Consider the following 15,445-nt stretch of genomic DNA (forward strand, 5'->3'; position numbering starts at 1 on the left):
GTATATCACACTATATTCCATCACCACCGTACATCTCAGTTGATGAAGGTGTGCATGAGCCCTACTCTTGTATATCACATGGCTTCAAGTAAGGAGCAGGGACCCAGGGAGCGGCTATGTGCCATAGCCAATCACGTGACCACATTTCATGTGGGGCCTGTACTCTGAAACAGTGGGCACCATGCAATGCTGGCACGTGATTGGCTATGACACTTAGCCATGGCACATAGCCCGCTCCTTTGATCTCAACTCCCCAACTAAGATGTGCAGCGGCTGTTGAATGCACAGTGACAATTATCGCGAGAAAATCTCGCTATAATATTGCGAGAAATTGCCTGAAAGTTTAAAACGGCAATTTATCACCAGATTTTTAAAATATCGTGAGATTTATGAAAAAACATAAATACTGTGATTTAAACGCGATATTTATATTTTAAACGGCTATTTATCACTAAAAAAACATGTATTTTTTTAATTAATTTTAATTAATATTTTATTATAAAAAATATTATAAAATTTTTAATTAATTTTTTTATTGCCGAGATTTTGCCAAAAAATGCAAGATTTTATGAAAAAATTTCAATTTCTCGTGAGTTTTATGAAAAATGAGAAATTGCCGTTTAAAACGTTTGTCACTATGGTACATTGAAAGGTTTTTCTTAGATATTATATGATCTAAAAAATTAGGATTATTATATGATCTAAAAAAATAGGATTTTAGCTTATAGAATGAATGGTTTGGTTCATAAAAGCAAGGCCTGTAAAGCTAACCTAAACTAGGTCCGCCTAAGGTGAACAAGTTAGACTTGGGACCAAACCCCAACCAATTGGTGGGAATCTTTTCATTGGTAAGCAAGCCGAATCAATAACTTAAGGTGTTCAAGCTTGGCTCCTTTTTGTGATGAGCCAACTCAAGGTCGAGCTCATGACAAACTTGAGCTACATGAGTCGAGAATGAATTGACATGTTTATAAAAAAATTACACAGCTCCAAAGCTGAAAGTGATTAAGATTTGAGCTCTAGGCCCATTTAACCTAGGGGTGGCAAAACCTGACACGACCCGCCAACCCGACCCGCCAACCCGCCTCTTAGGCAGGTTCGGGTTTGAAAAAAATGAACCCGTTTAATAAACGGGTCGGGTTCGTGTTAGGGGTATGCCAACCCGCCAACCAGGCTGACCCGTTTAATAAACGGGTTAGGCAGGTGGGTCAACCCGCCAACCCGACCCGTCAACCCACCAACCCGACCCGCCAACCTGCGAACCCGTTTACCCGACCCAACCCATTTATTAAATGAGTTGGCGGGTCGTGTCGGGTTACCCGTTTATTAAACGGGCAGGGTTCGTGTTTGCCACAGCCGACCCGTTTAATAAACGGGTCGGGTTCGGGTTGAGGTATGCTGACCCGCCAACCCGTCGGGTTGACCCGCCAACCCGACACGATTGCCACCCCTAATTTAACACTTGTTTACAATAAGACACCTTATTTCAAATATGAAAGTAATAAGATTAGAGCCCTAAACTTATTGACCCAATCACTATATATATACAGTGAGTCGTCCGTGCATGATCAAACTGAACATGAACGGTAACATGACATTCCTGGCCGCCAGAAAAAGGGGCGTTAAATGCTCATTTTTCGTACCCATTTAGAACCCTAAATGCCTTCTCTGCTTTCCCTCTCCCTCTCTATGTCTGTCGCTCTTCTCTGCCAAAACTTTAAGGGGCATTAACGCCTTCTCTACTTTCCCTCCCCCTCTCCATGTTCGTTGCTCTTCTTTGCAGTTAGGGCCCTCTGCTTTCTTGCTCTCTCTCTTTCTGTTCTTGCTCCCTTGAATTGCTCTTTGTTTGCTGCATTCCGCTGGTCATCGGAACCATGGGTTTTGCAGTGGCAGAGGAGGTTAAGACGTCATCGGCCCCTTCATCGTGGCCATCTCTAGTGGTGGGTTAGTCGAGCCTTGCCCCTTCCAGTCGAATTGATTATCGACATCCTCATGATCAAGACACTCTTCTCCATCACTTTTCTGATCCTTCTCTATCGAGCATCAGAAGGAGGCCTGTCGGTGACAGAAGAAGCTGTTTGTTTTCTAAGCCTTTTGTTTTATGCACATTTTGTAAGTTAGGGTTCCGCTTCATTGGGTAGTTGGTGGTGGTGGTGCTTCTTCCCATTGTGGACGGTTAGGATTTGGCTCCTCTTGGTAGTTATTTGATATATATACATCGAGGTATATGGAGAATGTGGTTTCTTTTTCAAATTGAGTTTTGTGGTTTCTCCTTTTTCTTCTTTAGTGTTGAGTTTGGGGACTCGTTGTCGGTTTGTGTTTATTTGTTTAATCAAATTGGGATCACGTTTTCTCTATGATGTTTTCTTTCTGTGGTGGAGATGACATTGATTTTGGTGTTGCTTTTGTAATTGGTATCGTTTTGTTTATACTTGTGCATGATCTGTGGCTTCTGTTCCTATACTACCTCCGGCATTCTTGCTACATTTAGTTGGTTGTTTGGCAATGATAGAAATGGAAGAAATTGTCCATTCTAAGGGTTACCTATATCTCAAAGTATAAAAGTAGTAATGGAAAACTCTTTAAATTTCTGTTGTTTGTCAAACAAATAGATGGTTTAGTTTGAATCTTAAAACGTCTAGGATGGAATTAGCATTTTGCTTTTGCAGTCTACAAGTTCAATACAATGTAAACAACCAATTTTCAGAAGGATGGTGGTTGATACAGGGAACATGCAATCATTCAGGGGATAGTAAACTCTGAGCTGTCAAGCTCTTACAAGTAGGCCATAGATTGGTTTAGAAGCATCCCACCATGTGCTCCAATCTAGTCTATCTAATCCACTTGTAGGCACTTTTTTTTCAGGGTCCCTAGGAGCAGAAATAAATGACATGTTGAACTGATAGATGCTATACGATTAAGTGATACAATTACGGCCTATGTTCATGCTAATAATGCAGTTTATCCAATAATTGGAATCTCAAACTACCCATGCCACCTCCCAGCAACGGAAAAGAGAGAGAGAGAGAGAGAGAGAGAGAGAGAGAGTATTATAGTAATTCATAAAATTCAACACAATATTTTGCAACCCAACTACTTATGAATTATGACACAATGAGACCGAGCCTTTGATTTTATGTAAGCTCTTGATTGCAACTTGCAATTTCTATTTTGTACTTTGGAACCGACTGCTTGTTAATTATGGCACACTGAGATGAACAACCTTTTGAGTCTGCAAGTTCTTGGTTGCAAGTTATAGTTCAGTACTTTGGAATATGACATAGTGGAGCAAAAATCTTGAGTTTATTGAAGTTACTTGTCCAACTGATTATAATAATTGTTCATCAAGCATCAATGACTAACATGGTTACGTACATACATCCAAAGCCAAGCAATTGTGCCTGTTTTTAATTCACTGAGGCACATTCCTGCATAGATACATAGTGCTGCAATTCTAGACTTGGAAAATATGTGTTCTAACTTGCACTACTTAATGGAACTCTATTATCTTTTTGTATATTAATCCCATTATTTGATATATGAGAATAGATTTTTCATACTGAGTTTCATTGAAGTAGCAGGAAACCTCCATTCAGACTAGTGTTCTACCTTTTTGAATATTAAATTCAGCTACTAATTCCTTTTCAACATGCACCACTTAAGAATCACAATCCTCCCTATGAAAAAGATGTCGAGGAAAAGAAGGTGATATCTTGTAATCTCTTTTTTTTTTCAAGTATTTTTTATCTTATTTTGTTTCATTGTATATGTATTTTTTTTATATCTTTGATTACTTTCATGCTCAATGCTTTGTAGCATATATGTGTGTTTTATTTGTGCAGCATTTATGAAAAGCTCAAAATTCATCAAAGTCCTTATTGTCATTGTGGAATTTTAGCGCCTATTTGTGTATAAAAAAGCAAGGCTAACCCAGAAAAATTATTTTATGGATGTTCAAAATATGTATGTATTTATATTTTAAACATTTAAACAAGATTATGATTTTAACTTTTTGTTTAAATGTTTCAGGGAACTGCTAACTTTTGTGGCTTTTTTTAATGGTGTTGTAATTCGAACAACGTGAACATAAAGCTTGAAGGGAGGGTGAAATTTTTGGTGGCCAAATTGGAGGGGGCAGGTAAAGAATTAGTACGTGCAATTAAAGAACTTCGACAACGTGAAGTAAAGGAGCATCATGGGATCAATCGTGCATCCACATCTCATGAAGCAGTCAATAGTTGCTAGATTACAAAATTTAAATATAAACAATTATGTTAACTTTTATTACAATAATGAGTGTTGATAATCTTATCTATTTAATTCGAGCAAATTATCTCTTGTATTGTTTCATACACATGGTGAAGCTGTATGATTTAGTATGTTTTTGGGGTGTTGATAAAGAGAATGAAAGAAAATTAGAACCATATGAATATATGAAAATTTAAGATGCTTAACAAACCATGAATCACAATCCATAAGATGCAAATGGTTGGTGTGCGCCTCTCAAACAAACCACAGACAATGTGTTTTGCTTATACATTCAACACAAAATTCGTGAATAAATTATAGGTATAATGGAGTACATTTGTACCACAAAAACCAAGGCATGCCCGTTGACTGCAAAATCCCAGCCACTGCTCCCCACCGACAACTGGTTTGCTTTGATCTCTCAAAAGCTGCATACAAAAAGCTTTGTGTGCAACCATATCATGAAACAAATCTCAGACATTTGTAATGTTGATGTGTTACAGGTGGAGTCATGTGCAAGTATGGCTATGACCCAGTTGAGTTGAGCCAACAAGCTTTAGGTTGCTTGTCCTTGGTTTATTTACAGAGTAGCAAGCTTCTCCTAAGCCTTGTTAGTCAAGCTTGAGATTGGTTTGCAGTTGCACCAAGCTTACCTTTATATGTTAGCAGTTAACAAAGGTACTTTTATAGCTTTCACACAGTTACTTTCTCAACCCCTTTTAGACAATCAATGCTAAATCTTTCTGAGACAAAAGAAATCACTTGTGGACTCCTGAATCTAGAAAAAATGTTCTGAAGTCATTGGCTGTTGTCAGGCCTTGATTAAGAATCCATTCTAGGTTGCCTTGCCTTCATCTGAAAGTGGTATGTCACACCATTGACATTGAGTTGAAATGTACGACCCAATTCCATGTATTGAACAAAGAAAATGGTTCAAGAAGGTTTTACTTATTGATATTTTTTGGCATGGGAAAACATAAACAAAGTTGGTGGTTGCAGAGAAAACATTCAGAGACGAGAGATTGATGCTAATGAAGTTGACAAGAAGGATGATGAGTTCATAGCTAAGTTCAGAGCAAATATTAGAGTTTAGAGAATCAATGAAGCTAGTGGTCATAAAACTGAGAACAGAAAAACTAGAAGAATCAATTTGATTACAACAACAACAACTACTACACCTTCATCCCAAAACAATTGGAATCAGCGATATGAACCAAAAAAGAAAATCATTCTAGGTCTTCCACATGAATCCTTCTCCTCCAATCATTTCTATCCAATGCCATGTCCTCGGTGAGGTTCAAAGCATTCATATCCTTTCCTATCATCTCCATCCATGTCTTCCTAGGCCTACCCCGACCTCTTTTAACTAATATATTTTCCCATTTCTCCATCCTTCTAACTAGAGCATCATTAGGCCTTCGCCGAATATGTCCAAATCACCGTAAACGATTCTCTCTCATCTTATTTTCAATGGATGCAATGCCTACCTTCTTATGTATCTCCTTGTTCCGAATCTTATATTTTATTATATTTCCACACATCCATCTAAGCATACGCATCTCAGCTACACTCATTTTTTGAATATGATGTCTCTTGGCAGCCCGACATTCCGTACCATATAGTAAAGCGGGCTTAATAGTCGTCCTATAAAACTTTTCCTTCAACCGCAATGGCATTCTACGATCGCACAACACTCTAGTTGCAATTTTCCATTTCATCCACCCAACCTTTGTCCTATGATTTACATCTCCATCAATTTCTCCATACTTTTGAATAATAGATCCCAAATATTTGAAACAATCATCCACCGGTATTTCTTGCTCACCAAGCTTCACTACACTCTCATCACTACTTCGTTGCTTACTAAACTGACATTCCATATATTTTGTCTTACTCTTACTCAACTTAAAACCTCTTGCTTCCAATGTCTGTCTCCATAATTCTAACTTAGCATTAACCCCAGCTCTAGACTTATCAATCAAAACAATATCATCAGCAAATAACATACACCACGACATATTTTCTTGAATTGATCTCGTAAGCTCATCCATCACTATAGCAAATAGGAAAGGGCTTAAAGCAGATCCTTGATGTAACCCAACCGTTATAAGAAAATTGGTTGTCACCCCTCTACAAGTGTGGACATTGGTTACTACTCCTTCATACATATCTTTAATTATACTAATGTACTTGAGAGAAACACCTTTCTTCATCATTGTCCACCAGAGAACATCCCTAGGTACTCTATCATATGCCTTCTCCAAATCAATAAAAACCATATGCAAATCTTTGTTCCTCTCTCTATATCTCTCAATAAGTTGTCTAAGAAGATATATAGCTTCTATAGTTGATCTTTCAGGCATAAAATCAAATTGATTCTTCGATATCATGACAACCTTCCTCAACCTAGACTCAATCACCCTCTCTCAAAGTTTCATAGTATGACTCATGCGTTTTATACCACGATAGTTTGTGTAATCTTATATATCACCCTTATTCTTATATAGAGGCACCAAAGTACTCTTCCTCCATTCATTAGGCATCTTATTTGTTCGCCAAATCTTGTTAAAAAGATTTGTCAACCATTCTAAACCTTTCTCTCCCAAGCATTTCCAAGCTTGGATAGGTATACCATCTGGGCTAACTGCCTTTCTTGATTTCATTTTCTTCAAAGCCTCTGCAATTTTTTTCTTTTGAATCTTGCGTATGAAGTCACGATTCATCTTATGAAAAAGAATGGAGAAGTCTCCAAGATCCTGAGCATGACTTTCATTAAATAGCTTATTAAAATAATCTTTCCATCTCTCCTAAATCTCCTCATCTTTGACAAAAACCCTTTGCATTTCATCTTTGAAACATCTAACCATACCCAGATCTCTCAATTTCCTATCTCTTATCTTTGCAAGCCTATAAATATTCTTCTCGCCCTCTTTGGTATCCAACTTGTCATAAACCTCCTTATATACCTTATCCTTCGCGTTTCAAACTACTTTTTTAGCTTCCTTCTTTGCTATCATATACTTCTCAAAATTCTTATTATCACGACTCTTACTTAGATTTCTATAACACTCTCTTTTAACCTTAATAGCTAATTTGACATCCTCGTTCCACCATGATGTATACTTACCTAGTGGTGCATCACCTTTAGACTCACCCAATACCTCATTATGCCACCCGCTATCTTATTCCACATTGATTCTGAATCCTCCTTGAGACATCAATCAGCTTTCTTAACTACCTGCTCTACAAACATTCCTTGTTTAACTCATTTCAGTGCCTACCACTTAATTCTAGGATCTATCCTATGTCTATCCCTTTTGTGGCATTGTCTAATTCTAAGATCTAAAATTAAGACTCTATGTTGTGTAGCTACACTTTCTCCCGGTATAACCTTACAATTGATGCAACAACCCCTATATCTCTTTCTAAGTAAGAAAAAATCTATTTGACTCGTATTAACTCCACTTTTAAATGTTACTAGGTGAGACTCCTTCTTCCTAAACCAAGTGTTTGCTAAGATCATATCATAGGACAAACCAAAATCTAAAATCTTTTCTTCACTTTCGTTTCTTTCTCCTATACCATAGCCTCCATGGATACTCTCAAATCCATCCCTACTAATGCCTACATGTCCATTAAGATCACCGCCGATGAAAAGCTTTTCTCCATAAGATATCCCTTGTACTACTTCATCTAAATCTTTCCAAAATTGATGCTTAATGAAATCATCTAAACCTACATGAGGTGCATAAACACTAATAATATTAATAATATCCGTACTTAATACTAATTTAATAAGTAAAATCCTATCACCCTTCCTACGGAACTCAACTACATTATCTATAAACTCATGACTCATAACAATCCCTACTCCATTTCTATTCATATTTATTCCTATATACCAAATCTTATATCCCCAAGGTTCTATCACTTTTGCTTTCTCACCTACCCATTTGGTCTCTTGTAGACATAAAATATCAATCTTTCTCCTACACATAACATCTACTAACTCTATCAACTTACCAGTTAAAGACCCTATGTTCCAAGTGGCTAACCTAATTTTATGGTCTTGGACTAACTTTTTTACCCCCACCCATCCAACAAAGTGAGGGAACCCTTACCTATTTGACACCACATCCGGGCGCCGGTGTAACACGTCGCTTCTGGGCGATAACCTAGCAACCCTTGCCCATTTATCACTGCCTCCGGGCCTATAGAGTACAACGTGTCGCTCAGTAGAGAACGCCCCAACGAAATTCTCATATTGGTTCAAATTCATAAGGTATGACTAAGTTTTTATGTTGGCTGTCACTGACCTACCGCAACCTTCCTCCTTTATCCGGGCTTGGGGCCGACAATGTATAAAGCTAGTGGTCATAAAACTGAGAACAGAAAAACCAGAAGAATCAATTCGATTACAAGACTAAAAAACCATAAAGTAGAATTCAATGCTCCTTGGGTTATATTTAGCTGAATTCAAAAGATTTTGCTGCAATCATGAAATCTTCTACAAAGTTAAGAAAATTGTATGGACGGTGTCCTTGAATTGCTTCTGCTACTGCTTTACTTTTTCTTCATTTCCTGTTTATGAACTTTGGTTGTATGGCCTTGCATTCTGAATGCTTATTTCACACAGCAGGTTGATATTCTTGTGTGGTGGACTGATATTGTGGATGCCCCTTAATTTAATGTTATCATTTGCAACTTATGAAACTTTTGAAAATGCCCATGTAGCAAACCTACGATATTTCAAAAGAGAACTTTTGTGTAGTGGTACACCTAACAACGTATCTTCACAGACCCTTCACTGCAAGATTACCCCACAATGAAAAGGAAAAATGAAGGGATAATACCAAAAGAGGTGAATTTTTGCTGATCAATTAAATTGTGCAAAATTCGCCCATAGTAGACCAGTCTAAAAAGTACATTAGATGCTCAACAAACCATGACTTCTTAAATCATAGTGCATAAGATGCTCACTCCATCTTCGACCACGATCTTATATAAGTCGCCACCCAAGCAGTTGCAAGTCAACCAAAAAGGCTCACTCCATCCCCAACAGACCTTAGCCAGAGAAGAGCTCACTCCATCTTCAAACTGCTACATAGATCCCCTATTCTTCCAATGGAGCAAGGACCACCAACTGACAAAGATCACAAGTCATCAAAGATCATAAGTAACATAATCAACATACCAGAATTTTGATAGTGACAGGAGGACAACCTCTTTAACTATGAAGAAACAAAATAGACTGTTCATGAAGAGCTTCATCAATTTGGTTCAGATTTTTTGCTGCAATCTAAACTCTTTTAGTAGACTTCATGTGCATTCATTTTTTCCATTAGCTGAATTTCTCCTTTCCCATCAAAATCACATCCATCATCCCATCAACAGAATTTTGCAGAATGTTGAAAAAATAACAAGTAACCTGTATTACAACCCTTTAGATAAAACAAGAAAAGATGAAATACACTTTAAATATATAATATTCAAATTCACTTTGTGAACATGAACCTGCATTACAACCCTCAGAAAAAACTCATTGCATGGTTAGAGTAGCTTACCTACAACTGCAACAAAAAAGAACCAGATTGAGAATTATTATGGATGTCCATCTTCATGCATGTTCACCTTCATCATCTGATGCATTTGATATAAAAAAGTCATTCAAACAAGAAAAAAAACCTAAGTTCGTAAGTAAAGTTGAGAATTATTTAAAATATATGATCTATGACTTGTTTTTTAAATAATAGACAATTCCTTTTATCATGCCCTGTCTCCTTACAAATATGACATAGTCGTGGTTTACCTCCAACAACATTTGTAGAAGTGTTTCTAAAAAAAATGTACAAATTATATCAACAAATTATCATATAAACAAATAAATAGCAACAATTAGATTAACAATTGATTACCCTGATTTTATGCTGAGGTTGCATCGTTGTGAATTGTGATCAGGTGAACCACAAGTAGAACATCTCATAGCATTCTTCCATTGATGGATTCTTGATGAGATTCTTTTACCACATCCTTTAGAACGCACTGGATCACGATCTCTCAAAACAATGTCATTACTAACTAAATCTTTAGCAGAACGCAACACCTTTGCTACATATGTTGTCATCATTAACATTAACATCCTCACCAGTAGCATGAGACCGAATCGTAATTTGTGTCAAGTCATTTGATGCCTTGTCCAAGATATGTAAGAAGTAGTCATAACCTTGTTCACACTCCATTGCATCCCTGATACATTTGTTTGCCTTCAATAAAAGCACATATTTTTTTGATAATTGCAGATGATTCGTTCGATACTGATGAACAACCAAATTGATGTATGGTACCATGTTTTGCATTCTTTGCCCATCTTTTGCGAATATACTTAGAAGGTAGTTCACGAATTTGTTTCATGTAAAAAACAGAAAACATGTGGCAACATACAATGTCGGATGATTCCCATAAGTGATATTGACATCTTAATTCTTGTATGCTTTCCTCATATGTAACAGTGTACTCTTTTTCAATAATACAAAATTTTTTCTCATCTTTCATCGCTACATGACTGTGTCCTAATCGAATATTATGAACAACCCATTTCTTTTTATTGGGATACAATTGAATGCTTTTTCCTTTTTTAACTCTCTTGATAGTCTCTTATAGTCTTGCTTTGTGCATGCAAATTGTCTCTAAACAAATACTCTCCTTATTTTTTTTGAAGTATTTATTTTAGTATCAAAGCCACTCATCCTAGCATACCTATGGTAGAACTCATGTACATTCACATCACTCTCAAATTTCATACCCTTAATCGGTATACACTCCAATGGTACACTTGGCACATATTCTTTACTTATTTTATTTTTCAAAACATCTTCATTTGCATCAATAGATATAAGACCAATATTGTATTCTTTATCTAATTCTGTAAGAACTTTCTCATCATCAACCACAACCAAATACATATCTACTTTATCACAATTCTCCACATGGTCACCATTCTCTGTATTGTTAACAAACATGTCCAGCTTTCTTGCTACATTAAGATTTATAGAACACCAACTTTTGTCCATAGCTTCAGCGTTCTTCAACCTTATAAACAAGCAAATAATAAAAAATCTATAAGAATACAAAAAAAATCTTTAAGCAAACAACAAAAAAATCTATAGGCAATCAATAAAAAATCTATAAGCAAACAACCAAATTGACACCATGTTCACACAACAAAAGGACACAAACAAACTACAAAATTTAGCAAAAGATGAACAAAAGAGAAACACAACCTCAAAGGGGCATCACTCAATGAACAATCAAAACTTACAGAATGTGCAGAAAACAAAAGGCATCACCCCATGGTCTTTCTCTTCAAATATGAAATGGTGGAAAGGAAAGAAAATTGAAAAAAGAAAGGACTGATAGGTCTGCAAACATTAGACATTATACAATTTGCTTAGTCATTTTAGATTCTCAAGTTGCAGGTTGTCTTTGAGACTAATTCCTGGTCTAGCCTGAGTTTGGATTTTTCTACTGTGCAACAAACAATAGCATGAGAGCAATCAACCAAATATGGGACTTGTTCCCTAAGCCAACATTGGAAAGCTTAATATAAATTAATAAAATTCTTTGTAATTAAATAGCATGTTGAAAATTTTGTCTTAGTATATTTTCTTTCATTCGTTCATATATTTTTCACATAAGAATTAATGTTTTTTTTCCTTTTTATAACTTTTCACCAACAAACATAGTTTGAAAACCCAGTGACTCATGACAACTAATTTGGCCTCAATTCAAGTCTTGGCCAGGTTAACGCAGTTTATGGACTAGTTTATGATAGCGATGTATTTTACAAATAGAAATATTTGTGCACAATGATGGAAATTGTTTATATATATGAAAATTTAAACATTGTGAAAAGGTAACTGGTATCTATGTACCAAAGAAAGTATAAACTATAAAATGTCAATTTATCATATTTGAGTGACTAGACTAGTATATAAAGCATCACAATCAACTAATAAATTACTATGCACAAGTTGTCCAATTCCACAATTAACTCTGATGAAATGAAAACTTAGTTGTGAAGGTGCGATGACCTCACAGGGGCATCACTCAATGATAGTCAGAACTTACAGAATGTGCATAAAACAAAAGGCTCAGAAAACAAGCGGCTTCGCCTATCACTGACAAGCCTTCTTCTGATACCCGATAGAGAAGGATAAAAAAAGTGACGGAGAAGAGTGTCTTGATCATGAGGACGTCGATGATCACGGTGATATTCGACTGAAAGGGGCGAGGCTCGACTAACCCACCACTAGAGATGGCCGCGACGGAGGGGCTGATGATGCCATGACCTCCTCTGCCACCGCAAAACCCATGGCTCCGATGACTAATAGAATGCAACAGACAAAGAGCGATTCAAGGGAGGAGAGAGAGCGAAAAAGAGAGAGCCCTAACTGTAGAGAAGAGCGACGAACATGGAGAGGAAGAGGGAAAGCAGAGAAGGCGTTAATGCCCCTTAGGGTTCTGATATAAATGAGCGACGAACATAAAGAGGGAGAGAGAAAGCAGAGAAGACATTTAGGGTTCTAAATAGGTACGAAAAGGAGCATTTAACGCCTCTTTTCCCGGCCATTGGATTTCATTTAGAACCAATGGCCAAGAATGTACTAGGGATGGCAAGGGCGGGGGACAAGGTATCCACCCCGTCCCGTTTTAAAATTTGAACCTTCATCCCCGCACGGGGATGGATTTTAACCTCCCCCGCTCCTGTTTCATGCCCTCCATCCCAGGTCCAAACGGGGGTGAGGCGGGGTGGGTTCCCGATTTCGGTCTATAGCCATCCCTTAAAGGATTGGGGATGGGGCGGGGTAGGGAAAGGCGGGGATTGAGACGGGGGGTGGGGGGGGGGTAAGTTCATCTCCGCATGAAAATATATTTTAACCTTCATCTCCGCCTCCATCCTCGTTTCATGCCCTTTATCTCCCCGGTCCAAACAGGGTGAGGCCGCGGGGTGTATATATATATATATATATATATATATATATATATATATATATATATATATATATATATATATATATATAGAGAGAGAGAGAGAGAGAGAGAGAGAGAGAGAGAGCATCTAAAATGTACAACCCGTTTAAGCCACTTTTAAAAATCATATTTAAAAGTATTTTTTAACAAATCTGGCTACATGCATGTGATCTTCATGGTAAAAAAGACTTATCACCAACTCTTAGACTGAACTTTCTTGGTATATAGATGAGCCGAGCCTTGTTGCTCTAATAGCTTTGCTAAGGCTCATTTACGAGTCCACACGAGCTAGCCGAGCAAACCAGACCACGGGCTTCTCGTGTCGTTTCTCATCCCCCCACAGGAAGTTTACTTGGAGAATATCCACCCTTCAATCGTGAAATCCATGGCCGCAACTCCGTATCATCATCACCACCCTTCTTGGGTTATGGCCCCCCCCTGTCCCTGCCCAGAGAGCTTACAGACTGTGACTGGGGGATCCCTCCTTGCCATGGACTGCCTCTTGGTATCATCATCATCAATGGAGCACAATCTGCTCTCTGCTTTATCTCTTCCCCAACAAAACCACCACCACCATCATCATCATCTTCATGAGGATGTGAAGAACATACTCAAAGATTTCAATAGAAGGCTAATCAGGGAGACCCCACAAGAGAATTGCATCACCAACATCCCATTTGCCACAATTTCCCTCAACACCCACCTCCCAAATGCCCCCCACAGCCAAGAAACCAAACCCCACAAATGGGTGAGGCCTGCAGTGAGGGGCAATCAAGCTGACCAATCCATGATGGACATCTCAACCCCTGAGAAGGCCTTCATTGGGTCCATGGCTGGGGGCATAGCAGGCGCCTTCACCTATTTCTGCCTGTACCCACTTGACACAGTCAAGACCAAGCTGCAGACAAGGGGGGCATCAGAGATTTACAGCGGTGCATTGGATGTCATTGCCAAGGTCTTCATGTCTCAGGGGATTTTGGGGTTTTACAGCGGAATCTCGGCCGTCGTCGTCGGCTCGGCCGCGTCGTCGGCTGTCTACTTTGGCACCTGTGAGTTTGGTAAGTCTGTGCTCTCAAAATTTCAGCATTTCCCTTCCATTCTCATCCCTCCTACTGCTGGTGCAATGGGCAACATTGTTTCTTCTGCAATTATGGTCCCCAAAGAGTTGATTACTCAAAGGATGCAAGCTGGGGCAGCTGGGAGATCCTGGGAAGTCTTCCTGAGGATCATACAGAATGATGGTATATTGGGTCTCTATACTGGTTACTCTGCTACTTTGCTTAGAAACTTGCCTGCTGGTGTTTTGAGTTATTCATCTTTTGAATATCTGAAATCTGCTGTGTTAAAGAGGAGTGAGAAGAATTACTTAGAGCCATTCCAGAGTGTGTGCTGTGGAGCATTTGCTGGTGCAATTTCTGCATCTCTCACTACCCCTTTAGATGTAGTTAAGACTAGATTGATGACCCAGGCTCTGAGTGGCGGGGGTGTTGTTGATGCTCAGGCAAAGGCTAGGATAGCAGTTTCTGTGTATACTGGGATTACATCCACACTTACGCAGATTGTGAAGGAAGAAGGGTGGATTGGTCTAACTAGAGGGATGGGGCCTAGGGTGATCCATAGTGCTTGCTTTGCTGCTTTGGGTTACTTTGCCTTTGAGACTGCTAGACTCACTTTGTTGCACCACTACATCGAGCGGAAGAACAAAACAATCTTGGCAGTTGATCAACCTGTATGAGATTATTGGTTCTGTCAGATGCGCAATTTTGATTTGTTAGTAGCTTGATTGGTTAGTTAGCAGAAGGCTGAAAGAAACTTTTAAGTACAATTCAGCTGATAGTTAAGAAGAAAATGCTATCTTCTTGTGTTCACTGAACATCTAAATCATGTTCATACAGAGAAGAACATGACAATTCACCACTGATTTTATTCCTGGATTATGCTGTTGATGGAGGTCTCACAGTATGCAATCTTGGGAATTTGGTTTCATGTGAGGGGGATTCAACTGTTAAGCGAGGAAAAAAAATAAGATGTAAAGTGTTACCGGTTGTCTATTTGCTTGATCTTTTTATTGCACGGATTGTTTTCATAACCTTATCTGATTATCTTTACTTAAGCATTGCATGTAGAATCTATATTTTTTATATAGGAAGGAATATTCAACCTGCTA

The 15,445-nt window shown here is 38.1% G+C and overlaps 1 long non-coding RNA gene and 1 pseudogene across 2 annotated transcripts; one reads left to right on the forward strand and one right to left on the reverse strand.

The window, feature by feature from the left end:
- Positions 1-9,107: 9,107 nt before the first annotated feature.
- On the reverse strand, positions 9,108-12,798 carry LOC149848635 (uncharacterized). Its single transcript, XR_016432991.1, has 5 exons — positions 12,376-12,798; positions 10,164-11,337; positions 9,813-9,888; positions 9,472-9,676; positions 9,108-9,391 (listed from the first exon to the last, which is right to left on the reverse strand). It is a non-coding gene; the product is annotated as an uncharacterized LOC149848635 (long non-coding RNA).
- An 846-nt stretch (positions 12,799-13,644) lies between these two features.
- LOC149848636 (protein MITOFERRINLIKE 1, chloroplastic pseudogene) lies at positions 13,645-15,445 on the forward strand (annotated as a pseudogene). Its single transcript, XR_016432994.1, has one exon. The product of XR_016432994.1 is annotated as a protein MITOFERRINLIKE 1, chloroplastic pseudogene (transcript).

This window comes from Nuphar pumila, chromosome 1 (assembly GCF_984573655.1).
Source record: "Nuphar pumila chromosome 1, dmNupPumi1.hap1.1, whole genome shotgun sequence".
NCBI classification, from domain to species: domain Eukaryota; kingdom Viridiplantae; phylum Streptophyta; class Magnoliopsida; order Nymphaeales; family Nymphaeaceae; genus Nuphar; species Nuphar pumila.